Source organism: Rutidosis leptorrhynchoides, chromosome 1 (genome assembly GCF_046630445.1).
Source record: "Rutidosis leptorrhynchoides isolate AG116_Rl617_1_P2 chromosome 1, CSIRO_AGI_Rlap_v1, whole genome shotgun sequence".
NCBI classification, from domain to species: Eukaryota; Viridiplantae; Streptophyta; class Magnoliopsida; order Asterales; family Asteraceae; genus Rutidosis; species Rutidosis leptorrhynchoides.
In genome coordinates this window covers 179,654,614-179,675,428 of record NC_092333.1, presented here as the reverse complement: position 1 = coordinate 179,675,428, position 20,815 = coordinate 179,654,614, and positions in this window count along the sequence as shown.

Below are 20,815 nucleotides of genomic sequence, written 5' to 3'. Positions count from 1 at the left end.
ATACTTTTTCTGTTTAGATTCATAAAATATAGTTCAATATGAAACCATAGCAATTTGATTCACTCAAAACGGATTTAAAATGAAGAAGTTATGGGTAAAACAAGATTGGATAATTTTTCTCATTTTAGCTACGTGAAAATTGGTAACAAATCTATTCCAACCATAACTTAATCAACTTGTATTGTATATTATGTAATCTTGAGATACCATAGACACGTATACAATGTTTCGACCTATCATGTCGACACATCTATATATATTTCGGAACAACCATAGACACTCTATATGTGAATGTTGGAGTTAGCTATACAGGGTTGAGGTTGATTCCAAAATATATATAGTTTGAGTTGTGATCAATACTGAGATACGTATACACTGGGTCGTGGATTGATTCAAGATAATATTTATCGATTTATTTCTGTACAGCTAACTGTGGACAACTAGTTGTAGGTTACTAACGAGGACAGCTGACTTAATAAACTTAAAACATCAAAATATATTAAAAGTGTTGTAAATATATTTTGAACATACTTTAATATATATGTATATATTGTTATAGGTTCGTGAATCAACCAGTGGCCAAGTCTTACTTCCCGACGAAGTAAAAATCTGTGAAAGTGAGTTATAGTCCCACTTTTAAAATCTAATATTTTTGGGATGAGAATACATGCAGGTTTTATAAATGATTTACAAAATAGACACAAGTACGTGAAACTACATTCTATGGTTGAATTATCGAAATCGAATATGCCCCTTTTTATTAAGTCTGGTAATCTAAGAATTAGGGAACAGACACCCTAATTGACGCGAATCCTAAAGATAGATCTATTGGGCCTAACAAACCCCATCCAAAGTACCGGATGCTTTAGTACTTCGAAATTTATATCATATCCGAAGGGTGTCCCTGAATGATGGGGATATTCTTATATATGCATCTTGTTAATGTCGGTTACCAGGTGTTCACCATATGAATGATTTTTATCTCTATGTATGGGATGTGTATTGAAATATGAAATCTTGTGGTCTATTATTATGATTTGATATATATAGGTTAAACCTATAACTCACCAACATTTTTGTTGACGTTTTAAGCATGTTTATTCTCAGGTGATTATTAAGAGCTTCCGCTGTCGCATACTTAAATAAGGACGAGATTTGGAGTCCATGCTTGTATGCTATTGTGTAAAAACTGCATTCAAGAAACTTATTTTGTTGTAACATATTTGTATTGTAAACCATTATGTAATGGTCGTGTGTAAACATGATATTTTAGATTATCATTATTTGATAATCTACGTAAAGCTTTTTAAACCTTTATTGATGAAATAAAGGTTATGGTTTGTTTTAAAATGAATGCAGTCTTTGAAAAAAACGTCTCATATAGAGGTCAAAACCTCGCAGCGAAATCAATTAATATGGAACGTTTTTAATCAATAAGAACGGGACATTTCAGTTGGTATCCGAGCGTTGGTCTTAGAGAACCAGAATTTTGCATTAGTGTGTCTTATCGAGTTTGTTAGGATGCATTAGTGAGTCTGGACTTCGACCGTGTTTACTTGAAAAATGATTGCTTAACAAATTTTGTTGGAAACTATATATTTTTAACATGTGAATATTATGTGATATATTAATCTCTTAACGCGTTTGATATTATGTGATAGATGTCTACCTCTAGAACAAGTCCCATTGACTCACCTAATAATAATGAAGAGTCAAATGTAAATTGGAATGATTCGTGGACTGATTCACAAGTTCCCGAAGAGGAACCGGAAGAAGAGTCGGAACCGGAAGAAGAATCGGAACCGGAAGAAGAATCGGAACCGGATGAAGAAATAGAACCGGTGGGGAAAATAATAAAACGGTTAAGTAAAAGAAAATCCTCAACCAACCGACTAAGGTTAATTATGGTCAATGGTGTTTCCGCCAAGGAAGCAAAATATTGGGAGGATTACCAATTCTCCGATGAATCGGATTCCGACGAGAATTCCGATGATGTTATAGAAATTACCCCAACTGAATTTAAAAAGGCAAAAGAAAATAATAAGGGAAAGGGCATAAAAATAGAGAAATCTAATTCCAACCCCGATGAACTTTATATGTATCGTCAACCCCCGAAGTCCTTAAGTTGTAACAATGACCCGGGAACCTCTAAACCACCAGGTTTTTCTAAACCAATGTGGACAACGACAGTTAGTATTAGGGGAACATCATATATCCCTAGAAACTTGGCAAAACGAACCAAAACCGAAGAAGAAGAAACGAGCGAGTCGGAATAAGATAGTTGTATTCGTGTGGTGTAATATATGTAATATAGTGTGCTTATGCTTTATGATATATGTAAAAATTGCTTGTATTAATAAGTATTTTTTTATGAATCTAACTCTTGTCTATTTTACAGTTTAAAAACACAAAATGGATAGACAACCCAATATTTTAAGAGACCTACCCGGAGACATGATTGATGAAATCTTGTCTAGAGTCGGTCAGAATTCCTCGGCACAACTATTTAAGGCGAGATCAGTTTGTAAGACATTCGAAGAACGTTCCAAGAATGTCTTGGTTTATAAGAGACTTTCGTTTGAAAGATGGGGGATATCACATTGGAAAACCCATAAGTTACGATGTGTTTACTTTGACGCATATATTGCGGGGAACCCAAATGCTATTTTACACAACGGGTTAAGAAATTATTTTGACTCAATATATCCGAATATTGGACTTCGTGATTTAGAAAAAGCGGCTAACATGCAACATAAAGAAGCATGTTATGCTTACGGATTAGTAATTTTCGCTTCTCACCAAAGTGAGAACAAGAACATCGGGCTACAACTATTAAACAAAACGTTTCCACAAGTGACGGAGTCGGTAATTGGGGTAAGAAATGAGGTTTTTAGATTGTTACGGGACTGTTGGACATTACGTAACCCTCGTCCTTTTGACGACGTTACAACACGCTGTCTTATCAACGGCCATAACGGTTATGTTCCACAAGACCAAGGATGGGAAGTAATCCTAGTAAAACCAAAATGCATGACTTGTTTCTGGACGTATGAATTACGTGTCTTTATTGCCTTTGCTGAACGACTTGTGTACTAGCTAGAATTATCTTCACAACCATCTTGTATCAAATTTATTGTGTGCTATAATTCATGCTATATGTAAAATAAGCGGTATTGTAAGTTTGTAAAATATTGTGTAAAAGTTTGAACGCGAAATATTATTATAATCAGTTTTTCATATAGAATTGTAGTAGTTGAATTGTATATTAGCTACTAAGTATGAACTTAACGGGTAGGTACTACCCGAATTTAAACTTATAAAACGCTAATATGAAGAAAAAGCTTTTATAAATGAGTTCATATTATGCTACGAAATACTATTAACTACTCTTAATATTCTGTATGATTAACTTGTTCCATTTGACTATTTTGAAGGAAATGGCACCGACTACTCGACACACCGTAAATATGAATGAAGAGGAATTCCGTACTTTTCTAGCTTCAAACATAGCCGCAGTACAGGCTGCGCTACATACCAACAATAACCTTGGATCTAGCAGTACATGAAATCGTGTAGGATGCACCTACAAAGAATTCACTGCCTGCAAACCTTTGGAATTTGATGGAACCGAAGGACCGATCGGATTGAAACGGTGGACCGAGAAGGTCGAATCGGTGTTTGCCATAAGTAAGTGTACTGAAGAGGACAAAGTGAAGTACGCTACGCATACCTTCACAGGTTCTGCGTTAACATGGTGGAATACCTATCTAGAACAAGTGGGACAAGACGATGCGTACGCACTACCGTGGTCAGCATTCAAGCACTTGATGAATGAGAAGTACCGTCCCAGAACCGAGGTCAATAAGCTCAAGACAGAACTTAGAGGGTTACGAACCCAAGGATTTGATATTACCACGTACGAAAGACGATTCACAGAATTGTGCCTATTGTGTCCGGGAGCATTTGAAGATGAGGAAGAGAAGATCGACGCGTTTGTGAAAGGATTACCGGAAAGAATCCAAGAAGATATAAGTTCACACGAGCCCGCCTCTATACAATAGGCATGTAGAATGGCTCACAAACTAGTGAACCAGATTGAAGAAAGAATTAAAGAACAGACTGCTGAAGAGGCCAATGTGAAGCAAGTCAAAAGAAAGTGGGAGGAAAACGGTGATAAGAATCACCAATACAACAACAACAGAAATTACAACAATAATCGCAACAATTATCCCAACAATCGCAACATCAATCGCAACTACAACAAACGGCCCAACAACAACAACAACAACAACAACAACTACAACAATCATCCCAACAACAATAATAACCGCAACAACAACAACAATCAGAAGCAGCTATGCCAAAGGTGTGAAAAGTATCACTCGGGGTTCTGCACCAAATTTTGCAACAAGTGTAAAAGAAATGGTCATAGCGCGGCGAAGTGTGAGGTCTACGGACCAGGGGTTAATAGAACGAAAGGAACAAATGGTGTCGGAACGAGTAATGGTGGAGCAAGTAGTGTCGGAGCAAGTTATGCCAATGTAGTTTGTTATAAATGTGGAAAACAGGGCCACATTATTAGAAATTGCCCGAACCAGGAGAACACGAATGGACAAGGCCGCGAAAGAGTTTTCAATATTAATGCGGCAGAGGCACAAGAAGACCCGGAGCTTGTTACGGGTACGTTTCTTATTGACAATAAATCTGCTTACGTTTTATTTGATTCGGGTGCGGATAGAAGCTATATGAGTAGAGATTTTTGTGCTAAATTAAGTTGTCCATTGACGCCTTTGGATAGTAAATTTTTACTCGAATTAGCAAATGGTAAATTAATTTCAGCAGATAATATATGTCAGAATCGAGAAATTAAACTGGTTAGCGAAACATTTAAGATTGATTTGATACCAGTAAAGTTAGGGAGTTTTGATGTGATAATCGGTATGGACTGGTTGAAAGAAGTGAAAGCAGAGATCGTTTGTTACAAAAATGCAATTCGCATTATACGAGAAAAAGGAAAACCCTTAATGGTGTACGGAGAAAAGGGCAACACGAAGCTACATCTTATTAGTAATTTGAAGGCACAAAAACTAATAAGAAAAGGTTGCTATGCTGTTCTAGCACACGTCGAGAAAGTACAAACTGAAGAAAAGAGCATCAATGATGTTCCCATTGCAAAAGAATTTCCCGATGTATTTCCGAAAGAATTACCGGGATTACCCCCACATCGATCCGTTGAATTTCAAATAGATCTTGTACCAGGAGCTGCACCAATAGCTCGTGCTCCTTACAGACTTGCACCTAGCGAGATGAAAGAACTACAAAGCCAATTACAAGAACTTTTAGAGCGTGGTTTCATTCGACCAAGCACATCACCATGGGGAGCTCCTGTTTTGTTTGTCAAGAAGAAGGATGGTACATTTAGGTTGTGTATTGACTACAGAGAGTTGAACAAACTTACCATCAAAAACCGTTATCCACTACCGAGAATTGACGACTTATTTGATCAACTACAAGGCTCATCGGTTTATTCAAAGATCGATTTACGTTCTGGATATCATCAAATGCGAGTAAAGGAGGATGATATTCCAAAAACTGCTTTCAGAACACGTTACGGTCATTACGAGTTTATGGTCATGCCGTTTAGTTTAACTAATGCACCAGCTGTGTTCATGTACCTTATAAACCGAGTGTGTGGACCATACCTTGACAAGTTTGTCATTGTTTTCATTGATGACATACTTATTTACTCAAAGAATTACCAAGAACACGGTGAACATTTGAGAAAGGTGTTAGAAGTATTGAGGAAGGAAGAATTGTACGCTAAGTTTTCAAAGTGTTCATTTTGGTTGGAAGAAGTTCAATTCCTCGGTCACATAGTGAACAAAGAAGGTATTAAGGTGGATCCGGCAAAGATAGAAACTGTTGAAAAGTGGGAAATCCCGAAAACTCCGAAACACATACGCCAGTTTTTAGGACTAGCTGGTTACGACAGAAGGTTCATCCAAGACTTTTCCAGAATAGCAAAACCCTTGACTGCATTAACGCATAAAGGGAAGAAATTTGAATGGAATGATGAACAAGAGAAAGCGTTTCAGTTATTGAAGAAAAAGCTAACTACGGCACCTATATTGTCATTGCCTGAAGGGAATGATGATTTTGTGATTTATTGTGACGCATCAAATCAAGGTCTCGGTTGTGTATTAATGCAACGAAAGAAGGTGATTGCTTATGCGTCTAGACAATTGAAGATTCATGAACAAAATTATACGACGCATGATTTGGAATTAGGCGCGGTTGTTTTTGCATTAAAGACTTGGAGGCACTACTTATATGGGGTCAAAAGTATTATATATACCGACCACAAAAGTCTTCAACACATATTTAATCAGAAACAACTGAATATGAGGCAGCGTAGGTGGATTGAATTATTGAATGATTACGACTTTGAGATTCGTTACCACCCGGGGAAGGCAAATGTGGTAGCCGATGCCTTGAGCAGGAAGGACAGAGAACCCATTCGAGTAAAATCTATGAATATAATGATTCATAATAACCTTACTACTCAAATAAAGGAGGCGCAACAAGGAGTTTTAAAAAAGGGAAATTTAAAGGATGAAATACCCAAAGGATCGGAGAAGCATCTTAATATTCGGGAAGACGGAACCCGGTATAGGGCTGAAAGGATTTGGGTACCAAAATTTGGAGATATGAGAGAAATGGTACTTAGAGAAGCTCATAAAACCAGATACTCAATGCATCCTGGAATGGGGAAGATGTACAAGGATCTCAAGAAACATTTTTGGTGGCCGGGTATGAAAGCCGATGTTGCTAAATACGTAGGAGAATGTTTCACGTGTTCTAAGGTCAAAGCTGAGCATCAGAAACTATCAGGTCTACTTCAACAACCCGAAATCCCGGAATGGAAATGGGAAAACATTACCATGGATTTCATCACTAAATTGCCAAGGACTGCAAGTGGTTTTGATACTATTTGGGTAATAGTTGATCGTCTCACCAAATCAGCACACTTCCTGCCAATAAGAGAAGATGACAAGATGGAGAAGTTAGCACGACTGTATTTGAAGGAAGTCATCTCCAGACATGGAATACCAATCTCTATTATCTCTGATAGGGATGGTAGATTTATTTCAAGATTCTGGCAGACATTACAGCAAGCATTAGGAACTCGTCTAGACATGAGTACTGCCTATCATCCACAAACTGATGGGCAGAGCGAAAGGACGATACAAACGCTTGAAGACATGCTACGAGCATGTGTTATTGATTTCGGAAACAGTTGGGATCAACATCTACCGTTAGCAGAATTTTCCTACAACAACAGCTACCATTCAAGCATTGAGATGGCACCGTTTGAAGCACTTTATGGTAGAAAGTGCAGGTCTCCGATTTGTTGGAGTGAAGTGGGGGATAGACAGATTACGGGTCCGGAGATTATACAAGAAACTACCGAGAAGATCATCCAAATTCAACAACGGTTGAAAACCGCCCAAAGTCGACAAAAGAGCTACGCTGACATTAAAAGAAAAGATATAGAATTTGAAATTGGAGAGATGGTCATGCTTAAAGTTGCACCTTGGAAAGGCGTTGTTCGATTTGGTAAACGAGGGAAATTAAATCCAAGGTATATTGGACCATTCAAGATTATTGATCGTGTCGGACCAGTAGCTTACCGACTTGAGTTACCTCAACAACTCGCGGCTGTACATAACACTTTCCACGTCTCGAATTTGAAGAAATGTTTTGCTAAAGAAGATCTCACTATTCCGTTAGATGAAATCCAAATCAACGAAAAACTCCAATTCATCGAAGAACCCGTCGAAATAATGAATCGTGAGGTTAAAAGACTTAAGCCAAATAAGATACCAATTGTTAAGGTTCGATGGAATGCTCGTAGAGGACTCGAGTTCACCTGGGAGCGTGAAGATCAGATGAAGAAGAAATATCCGCATCTATTTCTATAAGATTCGTCAACACCTTCAACAGCTTAAAATTTCGGGACGAAATTTATTTAACGGGTAGGTACTGTAGTGACCCGAACTTTTCCATGTTTATATATATTAATTGAGATTGATATTTACATGATTAAATGTTTCCAACATGTTAAGCAATCAAACTTGTTAAGACTTGATTAATTGAAATATGTTTCATATAGACAATTGGCCACCCAAGTTGACCGGTGATTCACGAACGTTAAAACTTGTAAAAACTATATGATGACATATATATGGATATATATATAGTTAACATGATACTATGATAAGTAAACATATCATTAAGTATATTAACAATGAACTACATATGTAAAAACAAGACTACTAACTTAATGATTTTTAAACGAGACATATATGTAACGATTATCGTTGTAAAGACATTTAATGTATATATATATCATATTAAGAGATATTCATACATGATAATATCATGATAATATAATAATTTAAAATCTCATTTGATATTATAAACATTGGGTTAACAACATTTAACAAGATCGTTAACCTAAAGGTTTCAAAACAACACTTACATGTAACGATTAACGATGACTTAACGACTCAGTTAAAATGTATATACATGTAGTGTTTTAATATGTATTTATACACTTTTGAAAGACTTCAATACACTTATCAAAATACTTCTACTTAACAAAAATGCTTACAATTACATCCTCGTTCAGTTTCATCAACAATTCTACTCGTATGCACCCGTATTCGTACTCGTACAATACACAGCTTTTAGATGTATGTACTATTGGTATATACACTCCAATGATCAGCTATTAGCAGCCCATGTGAGTCACCTAACACATGTGGGAACCATCATTTGGCAACTAGCATGAAATATCTCATAAAATTACAAAAATATGAGTAATCATTCATGACTTATTTACATGAAAATAAAATTACATATCCTTTATATCTAATCCATACACCAACGACCAAAAACACCTACAAACACTTTTATTCTTAAATTTTCTTCATCTAATTGATCTCTCTCAAGTTCTATCTTCAAGTTCTAAGTGTTCTTCATATATTCTACAAGTTCTAGTTACATAAAATCAAGAATACTTTCAAGTTTGCTAGCTCACTTCCAATCTTGTAAGGTGATCATCCAACCTCAAGAAATCTTTTTTTATTACAGTAGGTTATCATTCTAATACAAGGTAATAATCATATTCAAACTTTGGTTCAATTTCTATAACTATAACAATCTTATTTCAAGTGATGATCTTACTTGAACTTGTTTTCGTGTCATGATTCTGCTTCAAGAACTTCGAGCCATCCAAGGATCCGTTGAAGCTAGATCCATTTTTCTCTTTTCCAGTAGGTTTATCCAAAGAACTTAAGGTAGTAATGATGTTCATAACATCATTCAATTCATACATATAAAGCTATCTTATTCGAAGGTTTAAACTTGTAATCACTAGAATATAGTTTAGTTAATTCTAAACTTGTTCGCAAACAAAAGTTAATCCTTCTAACTTGACTTTTAAAATCAACTAAACACATGTTCTATATCTATATGATATGCTAACTTAATGATTTAAAACCTGGAAACACGAAAAACACCGTAAAACCGAATTTACGCCGTCGTAGTAACACCGCGGGCTGTTTTGGGTTAGTTAATTAAAAACTATGATAAACTTTGATTTAAAAGTTGTTATTATGAGAAAATGATTTTTATTATGAACATGAAACTATATCCAAAAATTATGGTTAAACTCAAAGTGGAAGTATGTTTTCTAAAATGGTCATCTAGACGTCGTTCTTTCGACTAAAATGACTACCTTTACAAAAACGACTTGTAACTTATTTTTCCGACTATAAACCTATACTTTTTCTGTTTAGATTCATAAAATAGAGTTCAATATGAAACCATAGCAATTTGATTCACTCAAAACGGATTTAAAATGAAGAAGTTATGGGTAAAACAAGATTGGATAATTTTTCTCATTTTAGCTACGTGAAAATTGGTAACAAATCTATTCCAACCATAACTTAATCAACTTGTATTGTATATTATGTAATCTTGAGATACCATAGACACGTATACAATGTTTCGACCTATCATGTCGACACATCTATATATATTTCGGAACAACCATAGACACTCTATATGTGAATGTTGGAGTTAGCTATACAGGGTTGAGGTTGATTCCAAAATATATATAGTTTGAGTTGTGATCAATACTGAGATACGTATACACTGGGTCGTGGATTGATTCAAGATAATATTTATCGATTTATTTCTGTACAGCTAACTGTGGACAACTAGTTGTAGGTTACTAACGAGGACAGCTGACTTAATAAACTTAAAACATCAAAATATATTAAAAGTGTTGTAAATATATTTTGAACATACTTTAATATATATGTATATATTGTTATAGGTTCGTGAATCAACCAGTGGCCAAGTCTTACTTCCCGACGAAGTAAAAATCTGTGAAAGTGAGTTATAGTCCCACTTTTAAAATCTAATATTTTTGGGATGAGAATACATGCAGGTTTTATAAATGATTTACAAAATAGACACAAGTACGTGAAACTACATTCTATGGTTGAATTATCGAAATCGAATATGCCCCTTTTTATTAAGTCTGGTAATCTAAGAATTAGGGAACAGACACCCTAATTGACGCGAATCCTAAAGATAGATCTATTGGGCCTAACAAACCCCATCCAAAGTACCGGATGCTTTAGTACTTCGAAATTTATATCATATCCGAAGGGTGTCCCGGAATGATGGGGATATTCTTATATATGCATCTTGTTAATGTCGGTTACCAGGTGTTCACCATATGAATGATTTTTATCTCTATGTATGGGATGTGTATTGAAATATGAAATCTTGTGGTCTATTATTATGATTTGATATATATAGGTTAAACCTATAACTCACCAACATTTTTGTTGACGTTTTAAGCATGTTTATTCTCAGGTGATTATTAAGAGCTTCCGCTGTCGCATACTTAAATAAGGACGAGATTTGGAGTCCATGCTTGTATGATATTGTGTAAAAACTGCATTCAAGAAACTTATTTTGTTGTAACATATTTGTATTGTAAACCATTATGTAATGGTCGTGTGTAAACATGATATTTTAGATTATCATTATTTGATAATCTACGTAAAGCTTTTTAAACCTTTATTGATGAAATAAAGGTTATGGTTTGTTTTAAAATGAATGCAGTCTTTGAAAAAAACGTCTCATATAGAGGTCAAAACCTCGCAACGAAATCAATTAATATGGAACGTTTTTAATCAATAAGAACGGGACATTTCACTTGGTGCACGATGTAGTGACCCGAACTTTTTCATGTTTATATATATATTAAATGAAATTGTTATTTACATGATTAAGTGTTTCCAACATGTTAAGCAATCAAACTTGTTAAGACTTGATTAATTGAAATAGGTTTCATATAGACAATTGACCACCCAAGTTGACCGGTGATTCACGAACGTTAAAACTTGTAAAAAAAACTATATGATGACATATATATGGATACATATATAGTTAACATGATATTATGATAAGTAAATATATCATTAAATATATTAACAATGAAATATATATGTAAAAACAAGACTACTAACTTAATGATTTTGAAACGAGACATATATGTAACGATTATCGTTGTAACGAAATTTAATGTATATATATATCATATTAAGAGATATTCATACATCATAATATCATGATAATGTAATAATTTAACATCTCATTTGATATAATAAATATTGGGTTAACAACATTTAACAAGATCGTTAACTTAAAGGTTTCAAATCAACACTTACATGTAACGACTCACGATGACTTAACGACTCAGTTAAAATGTATATACATGTAGTGTTTTAATATGTATTCATACACTTTTGAAACACTTCAAGACACTTATCAAAATACTTCTACTTAACAAAAATGCTTACAATTACATTCTCGTTCAGTTTCATCAACAATTCTACTCGTATGCACCCGTATTCGTACTCGTACAATACACAGCTTTTAGATGTATGTACTTTTGGTATATACACTCCAATGATCAGCTCTTAGCAGCCCATGTGAGTCACCTAACACATGTGGGAACCATCACTTGGCAACTAGCATGAAATATCTCATAAAATTACAATAATATGAGTAATCATTCATGACTTATTTACATGAAAACAAAATTACATATCCTTTATATCTAATCCATACACCAACGACCAAAAACACCTATAAACACTTTCATTCTTCAATTTTCTTCATCTAATTGATCTCTCTCAAGTTCTATCTTCAAGTTCTAAGTGTTCTTCATAAATTCCAAAAGTTCTAGTTTCATAAAATCAAGAATACTTCCAAGATTGCAAGTTTACTTCCAAGTTTTCTAAATCCATTCCAAGTAATCATCCAAGATCAAGAAACCTTTGTTACTTACAGTAGGTTATCTATCTAATACAATGTAGTAATTATATTCAAACTTTAATTCAATTTCTATAACTATAAGAATCTTATTTCGAGTGGAAATCTTACTTGAAATTGTTTTCGTGTCATGATTCTGCTTCAAGAACTTTCAAGCTATCCAAGGATCCTTTGAAGCTAGATCTATTTTTCTCATTTCCAGTAGGTTTATCCAAGGAACTTGAGGTAGTAATGATGTTCATAACATCATTCAATTCATACATATAAAGCTATCTTATTCGAAGGTTTAAACTTGTAATCACTAGAACATAGTTTAGTTAATTCTAAACTTGTTCGCAAACAAAAGTTAATCCTTCTAACTTGACTTTTAAAATCAACTAAACACATGTTCTATATCTATATGATATGCTAACTTAATAATTTAAAACCTGGAAACACGAAAAACACCGTAAAACCGGATTTACGCCGTCGTAGTAACACCGCGGGCTGTTTTGGGTTAGTTAATTAAAAACTATGATAAACTTTGATTTAAAAGTTGTTATTATGGGTAAATGATTTTTATTATGAACATGAAACTATATCCAAAAATTATGGTTAAACTCAAAGTGGAAGTATGTTTTCTAAAATGGTCATCTAGACGTCGTTCTTTCGACTGAAATGACTACCTTTACAAAAATGACTTGTAACTTATTTTTCTGACTACAAATCTATACTTTTTCTATTTAGATTCATAAAATAGAGTTCAATATGAAACCATAGCAATTTGATTCACTCAAAACGGATTTAAAATGAAGAAGTTATGGGTAAAACAAGATTGGATAATTTTTCTCATTTTAGCTACGTGAAAATTGGTAACAAATCTATTCCAACCATAACTTAATCAACTTGTATTGTATATTATGTAATCTTGAGATACCATAGACACGTATACAATGTTTCGACCTATCATGTCGACATATCTATATATATTTCGGAACAACCATAGACACTCTATATGTGAATGTTGGAGTTAGCTATACAGGGTTGAGGTTGATTCCAAAATATATATAGTTTGAGTTGTGATCAATACTGAGATACGTATACACTGGGTCGTGGATTGATTCAAGATAATATTTATCGATTTATTTCTGTACATCTAACTGTGGACAATTAGTTGTAGGTTACTAACGAGGACAGCTGACTTAATAAACTTAAAACATCAAAATATATTAAAAGTATTGTAAATATATTTTGAACATACTTTGATATATATGTATATATTGTTATAGGTTCGTGAATCAACCAGTGGCCAAGTCTTACTTCCCGACGAAGTAAAAATCTGTGAAAGTGAGTTATACTCCCACTTTTAATATCTAATATTTTTGGGATGAGAATACATGCAGGTTTATAAATGATTTACAAAATAGACACAAGTACGTGAAACTACATTCTATGGTTGAATTATCGAAATCGAATATGCCCCTTTTTATTAAGTCTGGTAATCTAAGAATTAGGGAACAGACACCCTAATTGACGCGAATCCTAAAGATAGATCTATTGGGCCTAACAAACCCCATCCAAAGTACCAGATGCTTTAGTACTTCGAAATTTATATCATATCCGAAGGGTGTCCCGGAATGATGGGGATATTCTTATATATGCATCTTGTTAATGTCGGTTACCAGGTGTTCACCATATGAATGATTTTTATCTCTATGTATGGGATGTGTATTGAAATATGAAATCTTGTGGTCTATTGTTACGATTTGATATATATAGGTTAAACCTATAACTCACCAACATTTTTGTTGACGTTTAAAGCATGTTTATTCTCAGGTGAATACTAAGAGCTTCCGCTGTTGCATACTAAAATAAGGACAAGATTTGGAGTCCATGTTTGTATGATATTGTGTAAAAACTGCATTCAATAAACTGATTTTGATGTAACATATTTGTATTGTAAACCATTATGTAATGGTCGTGTGTAAACAGGATATTTTAGATTATTATTATTTGATAATCTATGTCAAGCTTTTTAAACCTTTATTTATGAAATAAAGGTTATGGTTTGTTTTAAAAATGAATGCAGTCTTTGAAAAACGTCTCATATAGAGGTCAAAACCTCGCAACGAAATCAATTAATATGGAACGTTTTTAATCAATAAGAACGGGACATTTCAGTTGGTATCTGAGCGTTGGTCTTAGAGAACCAGAAATTTGTATTAGTGTGTCTTATCGAGTTTGTTAGGATGCATTAGTGAGTCTGGACTTCGACCGTGTTTTCTTTAAAAATGATTGCTTAACATTTTTGTTGGAAACTATATATTATTAACATGTATATATTATGTGATATATTAATCTCTTAACATGTTTGATATTGTGTGATAGATGTCTACCTCTAGCACAAATCCCATTGACTCACCTAATAATAACGAAGAGTCGAATATATATTGGACTGATTCACAAGTTCCCGAAGAAGAACCGGAAGAAGAATCAGAACCGGAAGAAGAATCAGAACCGGAAGAGGAGGAACCGGAGGAGGAAATAGAACCGGTGGGGGAAATAATAAAACGGTTAAGTAAAAGAAAATCCTCAACCAACCGACCAAGGTTAATTATGGTCAATGGTGTTTCTGCCAAGGAAGCAAAATATTGGGAGGATTACCAATTCTCCGATGAATCGGATTCCGACGAGAATTCCGATGATGTTATAGAAATTACCCCAACTGAATTTAAAAAGGCAAAAGAAAATAATAAGGGAAAGGGCATAAAAATAGAGAAATCTAATTCCAACCCCGATGAACTTTATATGTATCGTCAACCCCCGAAGCCCTTAAGTTGTAACAATGACCCGGGAACCTCTAAACCACCAGGTTTTTCTAAACCGTTGTGGAAAACGACAGCTCGTATTAGGGGAACATCATATATCCCTAGAAACTTGGCAAAACGAACCAAAACCGAAGAAGAAGAAGAAACGAGCGAGTCGGAATAAGATAGTTGTATTCGTGTGGTGTAATATATGTAATATAGTGTGCTTATGCTTTATGATATATGTAAAAATTGCTTGTATTAATAAGTATTTTTTTATGAATCTAACTCTTGTCTATTTTACAGTATAAAAACACAAAATGAATAGACAACCCAATATTTTAAGAGACCTACCCGGAGACATGATTGATGAAATCTTGTCTAGAGTCGGTCAGAATTCTTCGGCACAACTATTTACGGCGAAATCAGTTTGTAAGACATTTGAAGAACGTTCCAAGAATGTCTTGGTTTATAAGAGACTTTCGTTTGAAAGATGGGGGATATCACATTGAGAAACCCATAAGTTATGATGTGTTTACTTTGACGCATATATTGCGGGGAACCCAAATGCTATTTTACGCAACGGGTTAATAAATTATTTTGACTCAATGTATCCGAATATAGGACTTCATGATTTAGAAAAAGCGGCTAACATGCAACATAAAGAAGCATGCTATGCTTACGGGTTAGTAATGTTCGATTCTCACCAAAGTGAGAAAAAGAACATCGGGCTACAACTATTAAACAAAACGTTCCCACAAGTGACGGAGTCGGTAATTGGAGTAAGAAATGAGGTTTTTAGGTTATTACGAGACTGTTGGTCATTACGTAACCCTCGTCCCTTTGACGACGTTACAACACGCTGTCTTATCAACGGCCATAACGGTTATGTTCCACAAGACCAAGGATGGGAGGTAGTCCTAGTAAAACCAGAATGCATGACTTGTTTCTGGACGTATGAATTACGTGTCTTTATTGCCTTTGCTGAACGACTTGTGTACTAGCTAGAATTATCTTCACAACTATCTTGTATCAAAGTTATTGTGTGCTATATTTCATGCTTTATGTAAAATAAGCGGTATTGTAAGTTTGTAAAATATTGTATAAAAGTTTGAACGCGAAATATTATTATAATCAGTTTTTCATATAGAATTGTAGTAGTTGAATTGTATATTAGCTACTAAGTATGAACTTAACGGGTAGGTACTACCCGAATTTAAACTTATAAAACGCTAATATGAAGAAAAAGCTTTTATAAATGAGTTCATATTATGCTACAAAATACTATTAACTACTCTTAATATTCTGTATGATTAACTTGTTCCATTTGACTATTTTGAAGGAAATGGCACCGACTACTCGACACACCGTGAATATGAATGAAGAGGAATTCCATACTTTTCTAGCTTCAAACATAGCCGCAGTACAGGCTGCGCTACATGAAATGACCTGTCCTAATCCATCTGGACGAAGTCATCAACATTTGATTCCAGAGCGATGATCGACTCCAAGTAATGTCCTTAAAATGAGCAAATGCACAGCGGAAGATTTATTTCATACCTGAGAATAAACATGCTTTCAAATGTCAACCAAAAGGTTGGTGAGTTCATAGGTTTAACATAAAATAATAAAATTCATCATTTTGATAGACCACAAGATTTAAATGCTGCATGGTACAAATGGGCCCGAATCCTATACCCACCTGTAATGTACATGCTATATCTTTTAAATACAGTACATCTTTCTCGTGTACGAAACCATTTTCATAAATCATAGTAACCGTACACATATCTTGTACACAAAAATAACATACACATAACCTGTATATAAAATCATTCTCTCGATATATAACATTCATATCAACTGGTGGCAATTATCATATCCACATAATTCAATGGTGGCAATTATCATGTCCACATAATTCAATGGTGGCAATTATCATGTCCACATAATTCAATGGTGGCAATTATCATTTCCACATAATTCAATAATAATTCGCAGAACTTCTGTCTGCATACTAATTCATTCGAGGAATGTTTTGCTTGTGTCTATCTCGTCAAACATTCATAAAAGTATTTCATGTATTCGCAGTCCAAAATATATTTCAAAAGTATTTAATAAAGCAGTTGTAAAAACAGCGCTTGTATTCTCAGTCCCAAAAATATAAAGAGTAAAAAGGGAATCATGTGAACTCACCTAATGTATTTTGTAGTAAAAATACATAGAACGACATTGAACAAGTATAGGGTTGACCTCGGATTCACGAACCTATATCATTTGTATATTTATTAATATACATAGTTATAATCGAACATATATATATATATATATATATATATATATATATATATATATATATATATATAAATTTATTAGTTATATCCTTTTTATATATCTTTGTAGTTATTTAGAATTTATTCTACACTTCATTAAAAATGATAATTTTAATAATGGTAATGATATTGTTAATAATGATACTTTTATCTAATTATAGGATTAATAATACTAATAGTTACAAAAGTGATACTAATATTAATATAAATCATACTCGTATTAATAATAATAACTCTAAAATGACAAGATTTATAATAATCTTACTTATAATAGTATTAATGAAAATTTATGTTTCTAATACTTATAAATAAAATTATAATATTTGTAACAATAATATTTGTAATACTAATAATATCAATAATAATAATAATAACAATAATCCTAATTGTAATTATGATACTTATACTAAGGTTAACGAATTTGATAATACTCTTTATTTGATTTAAAAACAATGATATTTCTAAATATTAGAAGTAATAATAATTATCATAATTTAATAATTTTAACAATAATATCATAATAGTAATAATATTAATAATAATAACACTTATCATGGCAATAACAATAATAATAATAATTAGTATTAATAATAATAGTAATAATAATGATAATGATAATAATGATAATGATAATAATAATAATAATAATAATAATAATAATCATAATAATAATAATAATAATAATAATAATAATAATAATAATAATAATAATAATAATAATAATGAATACAACCTTTGAAGACTTGTTTAAAAAGAATACGTCACCGCCGGGACTCGAACTCGAGACCTCTCATTTATCACACACAAGCCCAACCACTGATCCGTTGATTATTATCTGTTATAATTCGTCCCTTAAATTCTTTTACCCATTATTTATCTGTTTTCTTTTGAAACCCATTTAATCCTCCTAATTCATTAACAAGGAATCTGTAATATGATCTTAATATAACCATCATCATCATAATTATCCTAAACTATCATCTTCGTGATCAAAATTTTCACAGAATCATCATCATCAAAATCAAAAATCAAAATCAAACCGTAACCACCATCCAATTACCATCGTGATTATCATAATCATAATCATATCACGGTTATTATATCATCTCTATAACATTCTTTACGCTTCATCTAACGTCATCACTCATCTCTTGTTCCTAATCAATTCGTGGTTTTTCATCATCTTCACGTATCACCACAATGATCATTCGTATCATGATCATCATACTCATCATAACATCATCACCAACTCAAGTCATTATAATCATCTCACGATCATCATAATATTCATGATCATAACCGCAATCATCATCATCTTTAAACCGTCATCATTTTTCTCTTAATCATCTTGTTATTATGAGCATCATATAATTAATTATACTGATGTGATTGTGTGGAAATATAATTACACGCATCACCAGGATAGTTAACGACTTCATCATCTCTGCATTTAATATTCTCGGCCCAACATCTTGGTACATATGCAGCCCAAAGAGTATGGCAGCCCGTCTGAAAGTATCGGCCTAACAGAATCCGAAAATTTAAAAAAAATGACCCATAAATATACGTCTAGATTTCTTAACAGAAAGGAGAACCCAATATATAAATCTTTTAATGAATCATGACATGTGGGGATTTAAAAACAATATAGATTATCATTTCATTTTGTGGCGGGTTCCGGAGAATGGAATACAGCGACAGCAATGAATCATCTTTAATAATTATAAATCAACAGGTGGGGTACGTGAGATTAATACTATTAAGAACCGACACATTATGAGTGGATGTAGGGTTTAGGTATATTGAAATTGTTGGCCAGTAAAGGTATATCACGCAAGTAACCAACTCATGTTTCGGTTCAAAAATAAAAATTATAGTGGAGCACACAATTGTGGAAGCAATAGTTTTGAAAAGCTTGATTGAAACAGGAAGCATTAAAGGTGTCGGTGATGAAGTGTTCAAGAGTGTGATGGTTGTGGTGGTGCTTCGTCCCCAACAGAAGCAAGAAACAAACGTAACAGGTGCAGTAACCTTCTATATTTATTTGTGTTTTACGATTTAGATAGAAACAGACAATAGCGTAACATAAGCAAACATGGTGATGGTGTTTCAATGGTTTTCTCGGTGATAAATGAAGAAGATGTGATGTTGTGGAGATCATAGGGATTGTGGTGATGATTGAAGAAAACAAGTGGGTTTCGTTATTGGGGTTGCAACTAAACATGATAGATCATTTGGTTGTTCATGGTGAAAGGAGAGGTGAGTGGTGGTTAGTTGTGGTTGTCGATGGTAGTTGCAAGACATTCACCAAGATGGTGATAGAGAGTTATTGAATCCTTTTCCATTACACGTATTAATCAGTGGTTATAAACGATCGACATCGTTGAATCATCCGGGAAATAAAATAAAAAAATAAAAAGGAGATAATGACCTACAACAGATTTTGGATTCTGCTGTAGTGATTACACTTGATTTGTACGATTTTTGGAAACCAAATACAGTGCGATAGCAACTTCAAACTGATCCTGGGACCCTAATTCGTTTATCTATAATTTAAAAAAAATATTACTATTAATTAATAATTATAATTATAATTATATTAATCAAATTTACTAATATTATATTAATATTAATAAGAGTAATAATAAGAATATAATGATAACAATGATAAAGATTTTAATACTTTTAACAATAAGTACAATAATAATAATAATAATACTATTATTAATAATGTTAGTTATATTAATATTAATATTATAAATGATTAATGGTAATAATAATAATAATAATAATAATAATAATAATAATAATAATAATAATAATATGAATAATATAACAAATATATATATATATATATATATATATATATATATATATATATATCTCATCAGAATTAATAATATTACTAATACAAACATTGATATTAGTAATAATAATAAAAATATTGCTATAAAAACTATATTTCCAATTTGCATATAATATATTAATATTACATAATATTGATTATGTATAATTTATTAATTATATATATAGCATGTAATAGTTAAACTTTTTATATATATATTCTAATGTACGTATCATCATATATATTTATATTTTGTTTCATTGTAACAATCTCTTTACTACTTTGTATTTTATTTTACATAATCAATTTTAAATGATTAAATTATATCTTATTATTTCAATTTATTTTATATACTTCTGTTTATATACATTTTTACTTACATACAATTGTTCGTGAATCATCGGGGTTAGTCAAGGTCAAATGTATACATG